Source organism: Epargyreus clarus, unplaced genomic scaffold, assembly GCF_041222505.1.
Source record: "Epargyreus clarus isolate Ecla_fem2 unplaced genomic scaffold, WU_Ecla_fem_2.2 ptg000014l, whole genome shotgun sequence".
Taxonomy (NCBI): domain Eukaryota; kingdom Metazoa; phylum Arthropoda; class Insecta; order Lepidoptera; family Hesperiidae; genus Epargyreus; species Epargyreus clarus.
In genome coordinates, this window is record NW_027332222.1 from 15,522,145 (window position 1) to 15,543,393 (window position 21,249).

At 34.3% G+C, this 21,249-nt stretch overlaps 1 protein-coding gene and 2 non-coding genes across 3 annotated transcripts in view; all 3 read right to left on the reverse strand.

Moving 5' to 3' along the window:
- Positions 1–13,628, reverse strand: part of LOC140746984 (uncharacterized) — a 181,928-nt gene extending 168,300 nt beyond the window's left edge. Inside the window, exon 1 of the mRNA XM_073079192.1 lies at positions 13,420–13,628. The gene's annotated coding sequence lies outside the window, so the exon portion shown is untranslated. The remainder of the gene's footprint in view (positions 1–13,419) is intronic.
- TRNAR-UCU (transfer RNA arginine (anticodon UCU)) lies at positions 11,213–11,285 on the reverse strand. Its single transcript has one exon. It is a non-coding gene; the product is annotated as a tRNA-Arg (tRNA).
- Positions 13,629–17,483: 3,855 nt separating the features above from the next.
- Positions 17,484–17,556, reverse strand: TRNAR-UCU (transfer RNA arginine (anticodon UCU)). Its single transcript has one exon. It is a non-coding gene; the product is annotated as a tRNA-Arg (tRNA).
- Between the last annotated feature and the right edge of the window lie 3,693 nt (positions 17,557–21,249).

Consider the following 21,249-nt stretch of genomic DNA (forward strand, 5'->3'; position numbering starts at 1 on the left):
CATTTTATAAGTCTAAAATTTTTCATATAGCTTATACAATACAAAAATTACACACTACAAAAACGCAACGCCCTAACACAATGCATTTGATAACAGCGACGCTACTGATAAGAAACTTCAGTCTCTATGTGCATGACTGACATCAGTAACTAACTCTTAGTTGAAACTAACATTTTTCAAAGTTAGTGTATATAACTCACCTTTATTATTCCAAAAACTGTCAATTAAAGCATAAACCAAGTGTTCCGTGATGGTTTCCTATTTCCAACCACACACTTCACACACAACAAAACAACTTGTAAGCGATTTGCACAAATACTAACTAAACTATGGATAGTTTCAAAACAAAATAATAAGTAAAACTCGCTACCTACTACGCCATTTATAAGTACACTAATTAATGTCACGAAGAAACACAGACACACATTTATAATCTTATCAGTTTATTCGCAAAAACCGACTACCTTTTGCGGAAAATAACAATAAAATAACTCATACTAACCACAGAACAACAAAGAACTAGAATGGCCGTAGTACTACGGATGATAAGGATGCTTATCTCTCACCTAATTGTGATAACCCGATGAATCGCTCCCACTTGTTGATTAGTCAGCCGATCGCGATTTAGAACAGGGCACAGATATGTTGTGGAAACGGTAGCAAAAACATCTGGCTAACAACACTAACACATAGGCCGACCACACATTGGTCTGAGTGAGTTGCGTAGGTCACAAATTGTCGTTTTTCTACTGAAGTGAGTCGCTTAATCTGCTCGGAATTTTAATTTGACCGACCGACGAGCGGTACTTCTGGATATTATTCGTAAAATCTGTTATAGTCCGCGTAATACTGCTAGTTCGCTCTGAATAAAGAAATGAATCGCGTCGCCATAGCAAATTGTATGACTACACCTGCTCGTTTGGCGCGGACTATACCAGTTTACGTTTATACGTAGACCTTATGGTCTGTATAGATGCTACGCTACAAAATAGTCGCCGAGCAACTTGGAAAGTCGCCTTGACCACTACTTAATCGGTTTAACTACCAACTGCTCAAACGATAGTATACCAGTATCTATCAGTATCTATCGCGCGCACATAGTTTTCAAGTTTCAAAGCATTTCTTATATTCAAAGGTAATTTTAGAGTTTACTGTATAAACGCTTCGAACAAAACTAGCGTTGATTAGCTGGCATACAAAGCCTAGCTTAATTCAGTGGATTAGTTCAAGTGGTGCTGTCAATACCAATTAATTCTAGTAGTCGTTCCACTAACAGGATACGCATAACGGCACTCCAGCTATCTGTGACCTTGAACGAGTTCTGCAGACGCTACAGTGGCTCATCAGTCGGTCATTTCTTTAGAAAACAAGAATATGATTGCCTATATGCAATATGGACGAGAATTCGCACTAAATAGCAGAAATTATACTAAGATTCAGGATTATATATCTTCTATATCTATATATATAAAAGAAAGTCGTGTTAGTTACACCATTTATAACTCAAGAATGACTGAACCGAGTTGGCTGAAATTTGGTGGAGAGGTAGCTTAGAACCAGGAGACGGACATAGGATACTTTTTATCCCGTTCGACCGCGTTTCCTTGAAGTCATTTTATAACTCAAGAACGGTTGAACCGATTTAGCTGAAAATTGGTAAAGAGGTAGATTAGAACCAGGAAACGGACATAGGATACTTTTTATCCCGTTCGACCGCGTTTCCGTGAAGTCATTTAATAACTCAAGAACGGCTGAACCGATTTCACTGAAAATTAATCGCGAGGTAGCTTAGAAGCAGGAAAAGGACATAGGATACTTTTTATCCCGTTCGACCGCGTTTTCGTGAAGCATTTTATAACTCAACAACGGCTGAACCAATTTGACTGAAAATTGGTGGAGAGGTAGCTTAGAACCAGGAGACGGACATAGGATACTTTTTATCCTGTTCGACCGCGTTTCCGTGAATAAATAAGAGTTGAAAGTTTGTATTAAAGTCCCCCAGTTTTGATGCAAATCTATATAAAAATTGGTATTTGGGATTTCGATAGAAAGTAATTAAATATCTATTTTACGATATTTGCAAAATCAACCCTTAAGATGGTTAAGTAGGGGTTGGAATTTTATTTTAAAATCCGTTAATTTGGAAGCAAAGACTGTTAAAATTTGCATTTGGCTTTAGAAGACACTTCGTTTAGAAGTCGGCAGATTTTGAAGCAAAGTCTATGAAAATTGGAATTTAGCTTTTTGATTCAAAATAATAGAACACATTTTTCACCGTTTTTGGAAAATCAACCCTTAGGGTCGTTTAATCGGTCGTTAATTTGGAGCACTAAGAAAATTATCATAAGACATAATGAAGCATCTGAGTCACTGTTTGTTTTTTTAGATCAAAACAAAGTAAAAAATAATTCGAACGAAATATATTGAGCGCCGACTTCAGAAATATGTACTAAACCAACATTTATTTGAATTATTTTTTACTATGTAGGGACATAGAAGTCGGTTGTATTTTTTGTTAAAAATTTTTTTACCCTTTTTAGTGATGACATAATAACATTTATATTAATACAATATAAAATTGTATAAACGTGATCATGAATTAAGATAAGGTCTGAATTTACATTGATTGGAACCGCCCGCTCGCAGGGCGCTTCCGCGCCCTGCCCGCTTAGTTTTATATTGTCTTATGTGTTCCAACCTAACCTAACTAAATAGTCAATGATGAACTGGCTTTGCGATTTCATTAGAACCTCCTACACCAAATATCTTCAAACACGACTCAATTATTCCCATCGGTTGAGGAGTTACATATTTTGTCTCCGAGCCACATCATCAGACCCTTAAATAGTCAATGATGAAGTGACTTTGCAATTTTGTTAGAACTTACACTAAATATCTTCAAACACAACTCAAATATCCCCATCGGTTGAGGAGTTACATATTTTGTCTCCGAGCCACATTATCAGACCCTTAAATAGTCAATGATGAACTGACTTTGTAATTTCATTAGAACCTACAATAAAAAATATCACAATAAAAAAAGAATTATTAAAATCGGTTCACTAACGGCGGAGTAATTCGTGTACATACATAAAAAAAAGATACCGGCCGAATTGATAACCACCTCCTTTTTGAAGTCGGTAAAAAAATAACAGAGTGCAGAGAGGTAGAGTGAATTTTATTTAATTGTATTTTTTACTAGATGACCCGGTGAACTTCGTACCACCTAATTATGAGTGACTATCTGTACCTCGTGGTTTCACTCGTGTAATTTATGTATTATGTCCATAAACTACTGGTAAATATTAGGAAATGGCCACAGGAGAACAGGAAAATAAAAAATACAATTAAATAAAATTCACTCTACCTCTCTGCACTCTGTTATTTTTTTACCGACTTCAAAAAGGAGGTGGTTATCAATTCGGCCGGTATCTTTTTTTTATGTATGTACACGAATTACTCCGCCGTTAGTGAACCGATTTTAATAATTCTTTTTTTATTGTGATATTTTTTATTGTAGGTTCTAATGAAATTACAAAGTCAGTTCATCATTGACTATTTAAGGGTCTGATAATGTGGCTCGGAGACAAAATATGTAACTCCTCAACCGATGGGGATATTTGAGTTGTGTTTGAAGATATTTAGTGTAAGTTCTAACAAAATTGCAAAGTCACTTCATCATTGACTATTTAAGGGTCTGATGATGTGGCTCGGAGACAAAATATGTAACTCCTCAACCGATGGGAATAATTGAGTCGTGTTTGAAGATATTTGGTGTAGGAGGTTCTAATGAAATCGCAAAGCCAGTTCATCATTGACTATTTAGTTAGGTTAGGTTGGAACACATAAGACAATATAAAACTAAGCGGGCAGGGCGCGGAAGCGCCCTGCGAGCGGGCGGTTCCAATCAATGTAAATTCAGACCTTATCTTAATTCATGATCACGTTTATACAATTTTATATTGTATTAATATAAATGTTATTATGTCATCACTAAAAAGGGTAAAAAAATTTTTAACAAAAAATACAACCGACTTCTATGTCCCTACATAGTAAAAAATAATTCAAATAAATGTTGGTTTAGTACATATTTCTGAAGTCGGCGCTCAATATATTTCGTTCGAATTATTTTTTACTTTGTTTTGATCTAAAAAAACAAACAGTGACTCAGATGCTTCATTATGTCTTATGATAATTTTCTTAGTGCTCCAAATTAACGACCGATTAAACGACCCTAAGGGTTGATTTTCCAAAAACGGTGAAAAATGTGTTCTATTATTTTGAATCAAAAAGCTAAATTCCAATTTTCATAGACTTTGCTTCAAAATCTGCCGACTTCTAAACGAAGTGTCTTCTAAAGCCAAATGCAAATTTTAACAGTCTTTGCTTCCAAATTAACGGATTTTAAAATAAAATTCCAACCCCTACTTAACCATCTTAAGGGTTGATTTTGCAAATATCGTAAAATAGATATTTAATTACTTTCTATCGAAATCCCAAATACCAATTTTTATATAGATTTGCATCAAAACTGGGGGACTTTAATACAAACTTTCAACTCTTATTTATTCACGGAAACGCGGTCGAACAGGATAAAAAGTATCCTATGTCCGTCTCCTGGTTCTAAGCTACCTCTCCACCAATTTTCAGTCAAATTGGTTCAGCCGTTGTTGAGTTATAAAATGCTTCACGAAAACGCGGTCGAACGGGATAAAAAGTATCCTATGTCCTTTTCCTGCTTCTAAGCTACCTCGCGATTAATTTTCAGTGAAATCGGTTCAGCCGTTCTTGAGTTATTAAATGACTTCACGGAAACGCGGTCGAACGGGATAAAAAGTATCCTATGTCCGTTTCCTGGTTCTAATCTACCTCTTTACCAATTTTCAGCTAAATCGGTTCAACCGTTCTTGAGTTATAAAATGACTTCAAGGAAACGCGGTCGAACGGGATAAAAAGTATCCTATGTCCGTCTCCTGGTTCTAAGCTACCTCTCCACCAAATTTCAGCCAACTCGGTTCAGTCATTCTTGAGTTATAAATGGTGTAACTAACACGACTTTCTTTTATATATATAGATTTTCCTGTTCTCCTGTGGCCATTTCCTAATATTTACTAGTAGTTTATGGACATAATACATAAATTACACGAGTGAAACCACGAGGTACAGATAGTCACTCATAATTAGGTGGTACGAAGTTCACCGGGTCATCTAGTATATAATATTTAGATTTTCCAGAGATTTTTTTTATTGTTTTGAAGTAGCAAACGATGCTGTCACGTCATGGGAAATAGGTACTGCTGCCCATAGACAACTATTATTAACCTCAGATAGGATTCGATTTCTATTTGAGGTTGGCCACAGATGCGTTGCAACCCTTGAGGACTAAATAGAAACGCCTCAGATGTTTCCCTTTCCACACTTTTCTAACGGAACTCAGCAGCGATTGTCCCTTACGTAGAAATAGTTCTGGCGGTAGTGCCTCCGAAGTCGAACCAAAATGGATTCTAGCACCTTTAAAATATGATAATAGGGTTGAAATAAGAACATCTTGGGAAATGAAATAACAACTTCGAAAGACAATTTTCGAGGCAATAATAATTAATTAAATTTTGAACATTCGATAACAAAAAAATTATAAGAACGATCAGTATTCATGGGAATTAGACTATGTATTAGACCAAATAGTTTTGCCCTTTGCTTTGCTACGAGATTGTGACTTCTACGTTCTCGTACTGTCGTAATGGAAGAAGAGATTGCATCGCAAGGCGACAATCTATCCCGGCTCTATAATAGCTGACACTTGCATTGGTAGTCCTGCGGCGTAGAGGTCGAATCAATGTAGGACGACCTTAAGAAAACAATCACAGTGCATGGTGCCTCTTGGGTATTTCACGTATGGTTACGTACAAGGAAAACGCAAAGATTACGCAAAGAGTGATTTAGTTTTCCTTGTCTGACCTACTTACCATCTTTTTTTCTTTTTTACATTTTGTAAAAAAATACAGTAGATTATATTACCGATACGGGTAATTTTATTATAATTAATATTAGATTTTTTGGAATCTTCTCAAAATAGAATAAACAGTAGGTACTTGTAAGCGCAGTTGTCAAATTCTCCAAATTTTCAAAATTCGGTATTTTAATGTAAATAATAAAAAATCGGTTATAATCCATTAAATTGATATCATTTCTAGATTCCAAAAAAAAAGACAAAGTATTAAAAAAAAATAGTTTTTTAATACTGTGTAATTAACAAAAGGGAAATTACGATAATTAATCATGACGATAAGGCAGAAACTTTATTTCTTTCTTGAAATCTACTTTTATTAAATTTATATCGGAAAACGGGAATATTTTTATTTCATGACGTATTTATAGAGTTACTGAACGGTCGTCCTGACTCTATCAGATTCTTGTTAAACAAACCTTTTTATCCGTTTAGGAATCCATGAAAAATAAACTTTTTAAAGCTACACAACAGAACAAAAAGAGCCAGGGGGCTCCCTCTTAGGCATTTCATTTCTTTGCCTGCGTACGAGGAAAATATGTTAAGGAGATTATCTCATCGACACAGTTAAGTTTTCCCTACGGCTTTGTATTGCAATGTGTGTGTCACTGTGTGTGCCAATTGCATACACTTAATCGCTTGGAAGTATGTCAGGATGATCGCGGTTTTACCTACATACTTGGAATGTGGAGTGCAACTTATATATCTGTTAACAACTGTCATAATGACATTAGACCTCATATAGTTGTCAACATTTGACATAATGACATTAGGCACTATGTTTTTTTTTGTTTTTGCGATGGCTTCTCGGTCTTATGAGCTATGTAACTTATTATGGCTCTGTATTTTTCTTTTTTTACGTAATAAATAGCAATCTAACGTGCATAATCACTTCAAATAAATAAAACTGTTAATACCTTTCCGATAACAGTAGCCCTTTTTAAACAAACCTTAGGGTTTGAATCATTATGGAATACAAATTTAATAGTTTATTGTCAAAATCATTGTCGTGAACTATGTTTGTTTTTATGTATTGATTCCACGTGCAAAACACTACCATAAACAATAGACAATAAATAAAACAGAGGCGTAGTTTGAGCTCATAAAAACAACGTCTTCACGCTACAAATGTTTACATAAATTATTAGAAAAAATATCGAGACCATAGATATAAATCGATATATGTGCCCTAGAATGAAAGACATGTGGCGCAGTTTTTATTGATATCTACAGTATTTGTACATTTTGAAAATATACATGTTATTGGTTATACAGTTAAAAAAATTAATATTCCTTACCGATATTATAATAAACTTGTAATTAAAATAGTAACCACTCAAGATCCTCAACCGTTTAAATGATATCCTATAGTAATAATATTACCTATGTGCCATGCAAAAATAATGATTTAGGCATATCTAACCCATTCTATGTCTCTGAATATTTTGAAAATCACCAGTTTTAGAACAGCGTTTTATCGAAATATGATTATTTTTTACATATGTATTGTCGTAAATTAAGTGCGCACACATCTCATTGTCATAATATCGATTTTTTCAAGGCGATTCCTTTCCATCACTCTAAATCTACGACGAAGACGCCTTATAAGGAAATACAGATAATTACATAATACATCAGTATACTACAGAACAATCGAATAACCGGTTAAGAACTTTATACCGCTAACCTTGAACTGAGATTCATATGAAATTAACACGCAAATGTATATTTAATTTGGTCCATTCTAGTTAATATTATGTTTGTTTTCTTATATTGTGGCTACGTTTACGATTTTATTCTTCATATTATACAAGCTTTTAGTTTTATTAAAATGTGTTCGCTATAAAATAAAGATATTTGTCAACTTTATTTAGCGACGACGATTTTACACGTTCTTAGGTTTAAAATTTTACATTATGTGACTTAAATATCTATTACAGGTAATATATATATATAAAGATATATAAAGAATCCAGTGCAAAGATTCTTTTATCTATTTTAATATTTCGATAAACATTGCAAAAATAAATATATAACTGTTTCAAAAATTTCTTTTGAAAAATAATCCTGGCCATATATTTTACTGGCTGTATGTACAACAAAAAAGAAAGTGGAATAAAAGGAATTCTGGCGCGAAACAGAATGTAAGAGATCTATGTCTTCGAATGGCCAAATAAAACAGTTATAATACCGATACGGAAATTGACAGACTGTTACGATAATTGATAAGTATCTAATAGTTAAATATTTTTTTAAGATGCAAGCAATTTAAGGTAATTTAAGCAAGGTATGTAAGGTAAATATATATTTTTAAGTGTAGGTACATTTTCAAAAACAATTTAAGTAAGTGCTGAGCGAGTCTTTATTTATTTCCTCATCCATTAATTCTCGGCATGCCAGCCTGCCTATCAGACAGTTCAGACAGATAGTGAAATTCGAATAAAATTTTATAAAATCCTTGTTTATAAATGAACATTTTTATTATCTTTCGACTTCTTAATTTCTACTTGCTAAATATACGATGTACTATTTGACGTAAAAATACCGTACGACGTAATTATTTCAAGTAACTGTATATATAATTTGTTTTTGTTTAAATAATAAACCGTTTTGAATTAAATAAATTAATTCTCGCATAATTTAATTTAAGAATTTAAATTAAATTATGCGAGAATTTATGTTGGCAGAATTCTACGTAATACGAATGCTTTGTCACATGCGATACATTTCATTAAAATAATTTTAAGATATATACATATAAGTAAATCGGTCCTATATAAATCTCCTGCAATATACAAATGCTAACTAATATTAAAAATGTGAATGTGAATTTATTTCCTCCTAAATTACAAAAAAAATGTCATGAAATTTTGTACACATGTTTACAGGGGTCCAGAAAGGGAGAAAGGGTTTCTTTTATCCCCAATAAAACTTCTTTCCCCGAGGGATAGATAAAATCTTGTGAACGCGAACGAAGCTGCGAGTAAAAACTAGGAATAACACAAACTTATAACGTTTTCTACTTCTAGTGGCGGTCAGAAATGATAACATCACTTCCTGGACACCTCCTGCATTTAATCCCACCTACTGTATCCATAGGAAGGGAGTAAGTGGTACTATTCTAGGCGACAGTCGACTACACAGGAAGGCAATTCATATTCAAGCTATCTATGCAGTGATACGCGGTTTCTAAATCGTTAAAAATAACCACAATACTTTAACTACCAATGTTCCTACTTCTTTTCGCCCCAAACTTCACATATAAAAAAGAGCGGTCAAGCTGTATCTTCAGTTATAATAAACCGATTTTAATTAATTAAAGCCTAATATCTTCCTCAATAAATAACCATCATATAAATTATATTTTTCTAATGGCGTTATGGGATATTAAGAGGTTCAATCAGAAAACAAACCTTAGATTTAAACTTGATATTGTTATAGTTATGGTTAACTTGCTAACTGTAATGACGTGACCACTCCTAATCCGGGCAATTTCCTCTGTGAGTACTCTGCTCGCCGATGTTTCTGGCCGCGGTAACACCTGCGCAGCCTTTGGACTTAGATTTATGGTAAACTTGCAGTAGAAGATTGAGTTCTCCTGGTGGTTGGAGGACATCTGGCCTTCAAGTTCGCAAAAAGCGGGTGGCCATCAGATAATCCAGCCTGATGGGTCGTGAAATGTTGGAGATGAGAGTGTGGCCCACAATCGCATGCTCGTACATATGACGTGCCAACATAGCCCGTCCACAGTCAGAACTTTTAGATAGATAAGTACCCTTATACATAACTAGCAGACCCGGCAAACTTTGTACCGCCTCAAAATCTATTTATCAAATATATTTCATATAAAATATAGCCTATGTTACTCGCAGACAATGTAGCTTTCGAATGGTGAAAGAATTTTTAAAATCGGTCCAGTAATTTTTGAGCCTATTCATTACAACCAAACAAAATAACAAAGTTTTCCTCTTTATAATATTAATGTAGACACGGTAACTTAAATACTTTATAACTACCTTATTCTTGTCCCTGTAGTTCCGGGACCAGAATAGGGCTACGGTATCCCCTGCCTGTCGTAAGAGGCGACTAAAAGGGGGCTTCCGGGGTTGCGGACGGCAAGAGTGGGAGCTCGAACCGCCCGGCCAGCAAACCCGGGATGGACGGCGGTACTCGTATGTGTGAACACCAGATGGTGTGGTGAGTTTCAAGCTCACCTGGGCGGAGCCCGACGGGGCAACGCGCCAAGTGGACTCCGGTTGTTCTACATATTTCCTATCTAGCAGCCAATAATTTCAGCATTGTAGCAGTGACCATCAAATTGACATTCATAATGAGATGAAAACGATCTAGTTACGAACCATTTAAACGGTAAGGCCACTAGGTTGATTAAAACACGTGCTACTAACTACTTCGTAATTAGTACTGTAATTGCATTCCGTTCATAATTGCCCTATATATCAATAGGGTGTCAATATGTTTGAAGGTAATTGTAAATGAAGGAAGAACCCTTTGTGGGTCGACTTCGGTGACACCACTACCTATTTCTGCCTAATAACAGCGCTGCTGTGTTCAGGTTTAAAGGGTGTGATAAGGAAGACATACGAGTACTTTATTGAGGCTTTTCAGCTTGGCCAACTCCAGGTAAGAATATATCCTATCTAGGTAGGTAGGTAGGTCGTATCTGGGGTTGATTACAGATGTCCATGGGCGGCAGTAGCCACTTACCATCAACTGGAGTTCATACTCTTCTGATACTCCCATATTATATATATAAAAAAGGTTAACATTATTAACTTTATGAGTACCTACTATTATCCTCTATTATTATTTCAACTTATAATAATAGATGATATTCTAGAATGTACATTTAAGAACATAATAATTTATTTGTACGAGTACCTACAATCGATATTTGTCCACTTTAGGAATAATAAAAATAGCTTTGAAACATATTTATGTAATATAACTGCAATATATAGCCAAATTAATAAATGTTTTAAGTAATTTATTTAAATAAATTTCCCTATAAATATTTTTTATACGGTAAGTTCTTTGTTTTAGATATTTTTATGTACAATGACAGCTAATACTGTTTTTGAATAAATAAAAACATTATCTACTTTTTAATTTTTAATACTACTTTTAAAAATCGTGACAAAATTATAGTTATCTTAACAAAATAATGCCTCATTTCATACCAAGACACATCCCTGGTGGGGATCGAACCCACGACCTTTGGATTAGAAGTCCAACGCGCTATCCTCTGCGCCACAGGGACATTGATTGTGAAGTTGAAAATATGTATTACACTGTCCGTAATTATAATTCCGTACCAAGCGTGAATAAGTTAAAAAGTGGAAAATGCACAATTTTATTGCATCTATATGCAGTATTTGGTGAGAATTATTTAAATGTTTACAAGTGGCATGTGTATGGTAAAATACCCGTTAACTTTCCTATTTACTCACCATATAGGTAATTGAAACAATCTTAATGTTTATTATGATTAAAAATATAAAAAAGTGTATATATACATATTAGTATATGTAGGTCGTATCAATATATTCACGCCTAGTACCCAATTAATATTAACACACCCGTTCATAAATCTATGCATTTTACAAATAAAAAAGTTGACTTGTTATTTTACCGTATCCTACAGATTATTTTATATATTTTTCAGAGAGACTATTATGTTAAAATACTACTTTACGAGTAGTAGTACCGATTCGATTATAGATATAGTTCTGGGTTTTTCCGCATGTTTTGTTTATATTTTACGCGTGTATAACGTTTATAATTATATTATATTATATGTTTATAAGTTTTAATTTAAAAAAAATGCAATAATATTATTGGTACCTACCAATAATATTATTGCATTACCTACCTTATAGGGAAATATTGAATAGGTCTATAAAATATTTTCTAATGCTTAATATAAGTATTTGGTTTATAAAATTTATGAGTGTTTACTCATAAGTTATAAATATTTTAGGACGACATTCTATACGACAATAAGGTTCCTAAGACAATATTAAAGTTTTTTAAATAAATATTTGTGGCTTGAGGAATTGAGCTTGTAGAATATTATACCTTGGGAGACTTTTGGACTGACTTCATGCTTTTTGTGATCTGAGAAACTCGTAAATCTAAGAGGATGTCGCGCGACCGACGTGAGTGCACGACTGCACTTATAAGGTCTCATTGCTGACCAAATTTGTACGTTCAGAAACATGGTTTTGCAAAGGATTCGAGTTGGGGAATTGTCGGTTTACATAAGTTCCGATAACTCCATGGTATATCTTAAACAGTATCATAAAGTAGAGTATAAAAGTCGTAAACTTGTAAATTCGAGATTATTATTCTGACATTTTTTTTCGGCTTTTGACAACTGAAAATAGTGATGTACTAAACTTGAATTGTAAGGTTCTAGTGATGTACAGAAGATGTAAAATAAATGTTATGTAACAGGACATGAATCGAGGCTGTGCTTCCAATAGTTTACGAACTAAAATATGTATGCATGTAAGAAATGGGGGATTTCATTAGAAGCATTTTGTGAATAATTTAATTGTAGATAATAATAAAAATATTATTATCTACAATTAAAACACGTATCAAACTTAGACAGACATTAAAATGGAATCAGACGATAACTCTACAAATATTTCTGAATCTCATTTTCAAGACTAGTACAAATAGGAAACGTTTCAGTGACCATTCGCCTTTAGGATTAGTAAAAATGTGATCAACCTTTATTAACCGACTTCCAAAAAGAAGAGAGGTTATCTATTCGACACTATATTTTTTTTCGTTACCCCGAAAGAAAGCTTCAGGGCAAACATGTCCCATTCAACGCTTAGCCGTCGAAGACAGTTGTGCGAATCATGGTTATTTAATTAATATACGCATCTGTAGTATCATGATGTGCTACTGCAACTCTTTTTGGGTTAATTACAGATGTCCATGAATAGCAAACCAGCAGTGAGTAGCTTACCATCAGATGGCCTGCAAGTTCCTTTAAATGTAGCTGAACGAAGGTCTAAGCGTGTAAATAGTCAGATTGTAACTTCTGTAATGTTTTTAAGGCCAGACTCCAACAGTAAACTCTACTAAAACTAACTAACTAAAGTATTGGTAAATGGGAATTTTTAATGGTGAATTCTTGTTCAGAAAACCCAATATCATGTATCTTAAAAAGAAACTAATTTAGTTGTTTGAGACAGACAAGTACCTATTTTCACAACATAAGTCAAATTACATTAGAGTGTGTATTTTTACGATTGTAGGTAAAAACAAAACATAAAGCGCAATTTCGAGTCAGCAGAAATACTTCTTGAAAGTAACACGTTTTTAATCAACAATTTACTATTGTTCACACTTTTTTAAATAAAACTAAAAACACTCACCATAATATTTTAAACATACACCGGAAATAAACCACAGACACTTTGTTTATTGTCGTAAAATTCGTTCTATATTTGATTACAATCACGTCACTATAGCAACCGAGAACAAGATGGCGGCACACATGCGCACAGCTGGCCGAACGGTGTCGGACTGCCGGTTTTCGCGCCACAACGATAGTTTAGCCTCCTTTGGCTCGCCGTCTTCAAATGATTGCGTCCGGAAAGGTATTACAATCGATTCTAGATTCTAGGCTTCTTTAGACATGGTAATGACAGTACATAGACGCTAATGTGTGGCATATTGCTCTTGAATTTCGCTTCCGTATTGAATTTGTTACGCTTTTTGATATATCGCATTATGCAGACTGAAATTGAAGCTTGCTTAGTCGTAAGGTTTTGCTGTAAGTATTTAACGATTATGATAATACTTTCTCAGTCTTACCTATAGCTAGTAAATTCGAAAATATCCGTTTTAATAATGTAGGCAAGTACGAAGAAAACAACTTACTTATTTCACGGCAACCAATGAAAATATTCGTCATGTTCACCATAATGTAAGTATGTACTTATTAGTACTGGAGTCAAGGTTCCTTTGTATTTCCATAGATGACGACAGTTATAAATCTAATCAAAGTAGATGACATAATATTGTTTTGAAGTATCTACCTAGTATGATTGTATAGATTGCACATGTCTATGTACATTCTGATTAATATGCAAATGGGTATATAGGTGATATTATTCCATAATTTCGTTTATTATGACTTAGTTTTAAATATGACGATAATGCCCCGTGAGAATTACGTACATAAACAATAATAGATTACTCAGTTTTGTGTGATTAGTGAATAAAAAAATATTTTAGTGTCTTAAAGAGTACATTATTTATTAAATTTAAAATCGCTATTGAATGTTCAATCCGTAACAAGAAAACAAAAGTAGAGAAACTCTTATTAAATAACTTAACATACTAATTAGACGAAAACAATGCCTTATGACTGATGACTATCTCGGATTGATTGATATCTTACATAATATTTTACAACAGTTTACCAGTTTACCCATTGGTAATAGCCCTGGGTGACACTTTTCCAACCCGTGTCTGAATATTTTTATTAAAAGAAATGTTTTATAGAGAAGTGCATAGGTGGTAAGAAAGGTGATCAATTAATCATAGACTCTACGATAATATAGAGATCGTACCGATCGTAAACAATGTCGAAACGGTGACCATATCCAACGGGATCTTCAACATTGGGACAATACGATACGGCACGGCACCGACACTTACGACACTTAGAGTTAGTGTAAGAGACTGAAGTATTTACATACACTTACAGCGTCTACTTAGATATTACGTGATGTCGGTGCCGCGTCGTGCCGTGTCGTGTCGTGTCGTCCCAATGAACATAGCCTAATGTCCAATGAATGATGTTGGAATTGGGACCCGTCCCCAGAAGAATTGATTACGTGGGAGGCGACTTTTTAACATAACAAGTGTCATAATAGCCATAAAATATGATTTGTATGCATTGTTATTTTATTTATGAACTCGTATGCGGTGGTGGTTAGATTTATTTCAATGTATTTTTGTGTCCTAAGATACCTGGTGTTCTAATCCCATGCAACTGAGTATTCTAAGTTATGTTATTAGAAATTAATTCTTGCTATAACGGTGAAGGAAAAATCGTGATAAAAGGAAAACGTTTTACCACGCTTTAATTTTTAATTAGATTAATTATTTCCTAAGTAGAAAATATCTCGGTGCGCAAACTTTCAATATTGCTAGTGAAACTAAATTCTAATCTAGCCAGGGGCGCTTATGATTCTAGCTCCGATGTTGATTCTTACTAATGTAGACTAATCTAAACAATTGTGCTATTGTTTATGTTATTATAATAATAAGGTTTTGTTGCCATTATTCTGGGATATAAACATTGACAAATAATAATGAAATACTAAGTTATTCGAATTCCTTCAGTCTTATTCATTGTAAAAAAAAAACTGATTTATTTATTTATCAGATCACATTTCATAATTTGTAATGTTTTTGCATATCATTGCTTAACTTTTGCGTTCCACAAATCAAGAGATTTAACTATACTTTTTCGCCTTATCGATCTGTAACAATAAATGTGCACCTAATTTATTATTATTGTAAGATAACGCTGAAATAATATTACAAATAATAATCAATGGCGAGATTTTACAGAAACAAAGTATCTGTCGCTTATATGCATACTACAAAAGATAACAGCAGTGTAAGGCGCTGCTGTGTTCCGGTTTGAAGGGTGTGGTAAGGGAGACAGACCTTTCCGAGGCGTTCCAGCTTAGTCCTCAGGGGTAGCGGCGCACCTGTGGCCGACCTCAGGTAGTAATATCTAATCCTATCTGGGGATGATTACAGATGTTCATTGGCGACAGTAGCCACTTACCATCAGGTGGACTGCATGCTCGTCTGCTACTCCTGTTATAAAAAAATATATATGTCAATCCCATAATAAAACAAATCCAACGATACCGTATGTGTAAAATCCGTAAAGTCGTTCAGAGTGTTCTAAATAATTAGACATGCATAGTTAATAAATACTCAAAACACATTTCCCTCCGCTGTAGGGTAAAAAACCATACCGCTGCCATTAAATAGAATAACTTAAAACGTTTTAAATTGCATTAAGTCCATTAGTCAGAAGTATTCGATAAATACCTCACCAAGGTTCTAATGATGTAGAAGTAGTTTCCTATTTCCGAAATACGATCGTTTAAACGGAATCTATATGGTTTTTATGTTTGTTTATTCGAAATTTAAACGTTGGGTATGAATTGTCTACCTTCGATTAACAGATTGAGTTATTATCTAAGTTATTTTAATAGGCATGTATCTTCGTATCTATAGTTATTTACTTTATGGATATTGCAATTAAGAAGTCAAATATGTACGTCATTTTTTTGTATCAGTGTACAGAACATAATTTAATGTAGTTCTTTAAAGTATTCGTCTTATCCTATATGTAAAATTCTCGTGTCACAATGTTAGTTACCGTACTCCTCCGAAACGGCTTTACTGATTTTCACAAAATTTTATATGCATATTCAGTAGGTCTGAGAATCGGCTACTATCTATTTTTATATCTCTAAGTGATAAGGGTTGTTCACCCTTACCATTTTTTATTTATATGGCACCACAACGTTTGCCGGGTCAGCTAGTTTTTATATAAATTATAAGTTTTTGTCCTAACTATTCGTAGCACAATTGCATTTCGCAAGTTGTTTTTGATTGGAGAAAAAAACAGTGTACTCTGTATAGTAAACTCTGCATTACAAAACCAATTTTATAAACTTACAGATTACAAAATTATGATAATTAGTATGAGGGAACAAATTTAACATAACATACCACTTACGAAGTTGATTTTGATAAAAACTGAGCACTCATGCAGTTATTCAGTTGACAAAAACGTAAAGGAAAGCACAGAAGCCCAATTAAATTAATAACTACAGACAACCAGTTGTGATCCAAATATGGTAGAGTATAATAATCATTGACAGTATGAAATTTGTTACTGTCCAATTATTAAACGTTTACTTGCTATAAATTTCACAAAAAATATACAAAATATGACTGATTTGGGAACTACGCATGTACGCATCTTGATTAGATATGACATAGATTAATAAATAATTGGATTCCGGTATTCTCCTCGCCAACCATTTGTGACTATTATCATAAATAGGCAATCATAACCTTAAACTTATAATCCCGAGGATGTTTTACAAGCTATGTGCGTATCAAAAATTAATTTTATTTTGCTTTACAAAAAAAACGAGAAGAAACCTACATGACTGAAAAAAGTGGTAAAATGTGTGTGAAGACACTAATATGCATTTGGTAATCGTGGTGGATTGTGATTGTGATGATTCTGGGATTTCTAAAGAAACATCATCGAAATCCTCTAAGCTGAATGCCCCGGTCGAACTTTGTCTCGGTGGACGATATTCGGTTCCGACACAAGAACAAAATAACTAAAGTTATGGTTACAAAATAGTACGTCAGATACTCACAACATCCCTGGTGGGGATCGAACCCACGACCTTTGGATTAGAAGTCCAACGCGCTATCCTCTGCGCCACAGGGACAGTGGTGGCTTATGGCATAAATTTAAACCGTTTTTACTCTCATACTGAGACGAGAGACTGTCCTACTGTGATCATTATGTTGATTAATGTGTCAAAACATTTTATTTCAAATATATTATAATGTTATAAATGAAAATATTAAGGTAGGTAGATTAAGAAACCTTCAAGTATCTGTCTGCCATATTCAAGTCATCGTCCATCAAGAAATAAGCGAGGCTAGAATAATGCACGGTCCCTAGGAATGCGCATCAACTTCCTACACCTTGTAAAAACTACATCAGTTATTGCATCTTCATCTGAAACAAAAACGCTCAAATTGCTCTCGTGTTTCTCAGACCAAATCGTACAGTCACGAATTTTGGACGAAGGGGACAAGGATAGCATTTTGTAATGAGAGAAAAAGAGATGGATAATCGAGTTACGCCTCCCGTGAATGTTCCCACGGCGCGCCTGATAATAATATGTATTATAGTAAGTACGTTTGTACTTAGCAATGCGACTTCAATTATTGTCATTGTTTAAGCTTTCGCTTTATGTCCTAACGAGATGTAATTGTGACGTGAATGTAATACAATGAACCTGTAAATCATACGTAAGACAGGTATTGTAAGGTCATAATGTACAAATGTACAACTAAAAAAGGAGTCTTAATGTAATTTACAACTGTGTTTTCTTTGATGGCAAAGATGAAAAAGTTTTCCAGAGATTGTTTTAAGTCACTAAAGGTAAACAGATATCATAGTATAGCTGTTGGTCTTGAAGTTGGTTGGTTGGTTGGTTGGTTGTTGTTGGTTGTTGTTGGTTGTTGTTGTTGGCTGTAATTGAAGTTGCTGTTACAGCAGTTTGTAGCTGATGTTCACCTAGCACATGTGAACCTTATTTCTGCTTTATAAGAGCAGCGCCTCTCTTGTCTTCTTTAGTTAGTACTTGGAGCACAACGGATCCTAGGATAATTTATTTTTCAAAGCGTTCTTATCAGTTTTCATGTGCACTGCACTTGTTATAAATTTAATTGCGAAAAACTTTGTTTTGTATGAAATAAATATCGTGATCAAATGAGCTCATTTGTTTCTTTTTCTGCCTCACGTCAGGTACGATTCTCTCTGCAAGAATTGCCATTGATTGTGGGAGCATAGTATGCTGCAGCAAGAACTACAGTACTATAGCTCAACCAAATGTTATTTATAAACCAAAATTTGCCATTAAATTACCTTAAATAATGGTATAAGAGACAGGAATTGACTGAGTGTGCATACATAACCTTTTAGTGTTTCCAGTAGGCTAAGATAGCAGTTGCAATAAATTAGATCTTGGATAAACAAAACTCAAGTAAATCCTTAGGTACCTACTCGAGTCCACAAATGAATTCTGCGACAGACTTGAATTCTATTCTGGTTGGCAATTTAAGTTATAATGGAATTATTAATCGGTGTGAATTGTGAATTCAATTTATATTGCAACCCGTTCCACTAAATTTGATACAGTCCAGTTTTATTCTCATCTACATCAGTTTTGTTTCCGCTGATCAATTTTCAATTTAATTCAATAGTAATGAGGTTAATTTGGTATTTATATTTAATAAAGTCTTATGGGTTGTCTTTTAACCTTTCTCCGTTGAGCAACTTTCAAGTTTCGAAACAAATGAGAAAAATCGATCATTTGAGTTAAATTAATCCATTACTGTCAAAGTTGGAACCAGATTTCTTCTCAGAATCAGAAAGCTTTTTAAAAGTTTAAGTATCAAGTATTGCTACAGATATACAATTGTATATTGATATTAAATATGAATTGTGTATTGATATACAGTTGTCAATAGTAAGTGCAAAAATATATTTACAATTCAACTCAAGTACAAATAGTTAATGATATTGTACTTAGCCAGGATTTGATAAGGATTTTATAGGTTACAAGACGCTTTCTACACTCACAGCTCTATACTTAGATTCCCTGAATCGCGGGTGTTATTTATTTATTTTTATTTATTTATTTATATTTATTTCTTTATGGGCATGCAAAAAAGAATATACAAACAACCAGACCCAGAACAGAAATCTAGATTCATTATTTAGATTTCTGATTGGCCGGGGAACAAATCTAAAACTCTTCGCGTGTCATACCGGTATGTCACTTCGGCTCGGCAGGTGAAGTTCGAAAAATATTAGTGACTAGTATCTGAAGGACGATTTACTAATTTCTGATGATTCATAGAACTCTACTAATTCTGAGCTAACAACTATCTCTAATAAAACAGTATTTCTTGTGCCCCGACGTCACGTCACCCGCGGTCACGTCGTGTCAGTCGTCACGGTTGTTATCTTCTCCGCTACACGTATGCCAGTAATGTATGCACGCGGAATTTGTACAACTGTTGTTACATGTTTCAAATTTGGTGAGTATGCATAGCAGTTCCGGGTTTTTACGGCAACGATTGTTAAATTATATCGAAGGACTTTAAGCGGTTCAAAACAATATTTTTGTATGGACAGTAGGTACTTAATGTCTAATCTGAATTTAGGAGTATGTTAAAGCATCTTGTTGATAATTTTCCTTTCATGGCGATCGTCTCGTCTCCTGGACCATCTCTCTCTTATGCCTAATACCCAGGAGGAGTGAAACTAATTAAACCGGTTTACATTCAATAAAATATTCATTAGTTTAATTACAAGTAATCATGCTCTATCTAAGCTGCTTTGTAACCTATTACCTACCTTCTACTCTGATTCACATAGATTTTTCTTAGTTTCAGTGAGTAAAATTATTTTTATCTGCAAAGATTTTGGCACACTCAAATGAAATATAGCATATTATAGCAAACTACTTAAATCTAGTAAGAATAGTATGGGACCAAAAGTACACCTTGGGATAACCAGATAAGCGAACAAAAAACGCAATAAAAACGCCAAACATAAACATTTTACACATCACATCGTGTGTGATACATCGTTAACTAACAAGTAACTAGCTAATAGTTAACTTCAACAGACAGACAGACAGTCATGATTAATAGTTAAAAGACGCCGACACGCTCTTACAAACGAAACGCCTTATTGAATTTGATTTCGGTGTAACTAATTTTAATTGGTAAGTTCAGATTTAACAACTAGCATTATACAGACAATTAGGTGAATTAGGCAGTGGTTCTCAACTTTCTTTTAACAAGCTTCGCATACAGCTCCGTTCGTGTATACTGTCGTTAAATATAAATACAGGCGTTTTTGGTATGTTACTTACATATATTTCTTTTCGTGGTTTTATTTTTTCGTATAATTTGTTTTTTTTTTGTTCACGAGGGGGAAACCTTCAAAAGGTACCCGGCGCCGTGGGAGCGACGCAGGGTTATGTGGGATTTTTACCACACTAAAACCCCCCCGGTGGCCGTCCTCAGCGCTGCGTAGAGGGCTCCGGGATCTCCAAAGGAACGCAACCGGAGTCCTCTTAGCGCGTTGCGACTTTTCCGAGGCGTTCCAGCTTAGTCCTCAGAGGTAGCGGCGATTCTGTGGCCGACCTCAGGTAGGAATATCTAATCCTATCTGGGGTTGATTACAGATGTCCATGGGCGGCAGTAGCCACTTACCATCAGGTGGACTGCATGCTCATCTGCTACTCTTATATTATAAAAAAAAACTCCTTAAACTTCCAGTCATAAAAATTCCTATATGTAAAATTGCCAAATGCTTACAAAAATATGTAAAA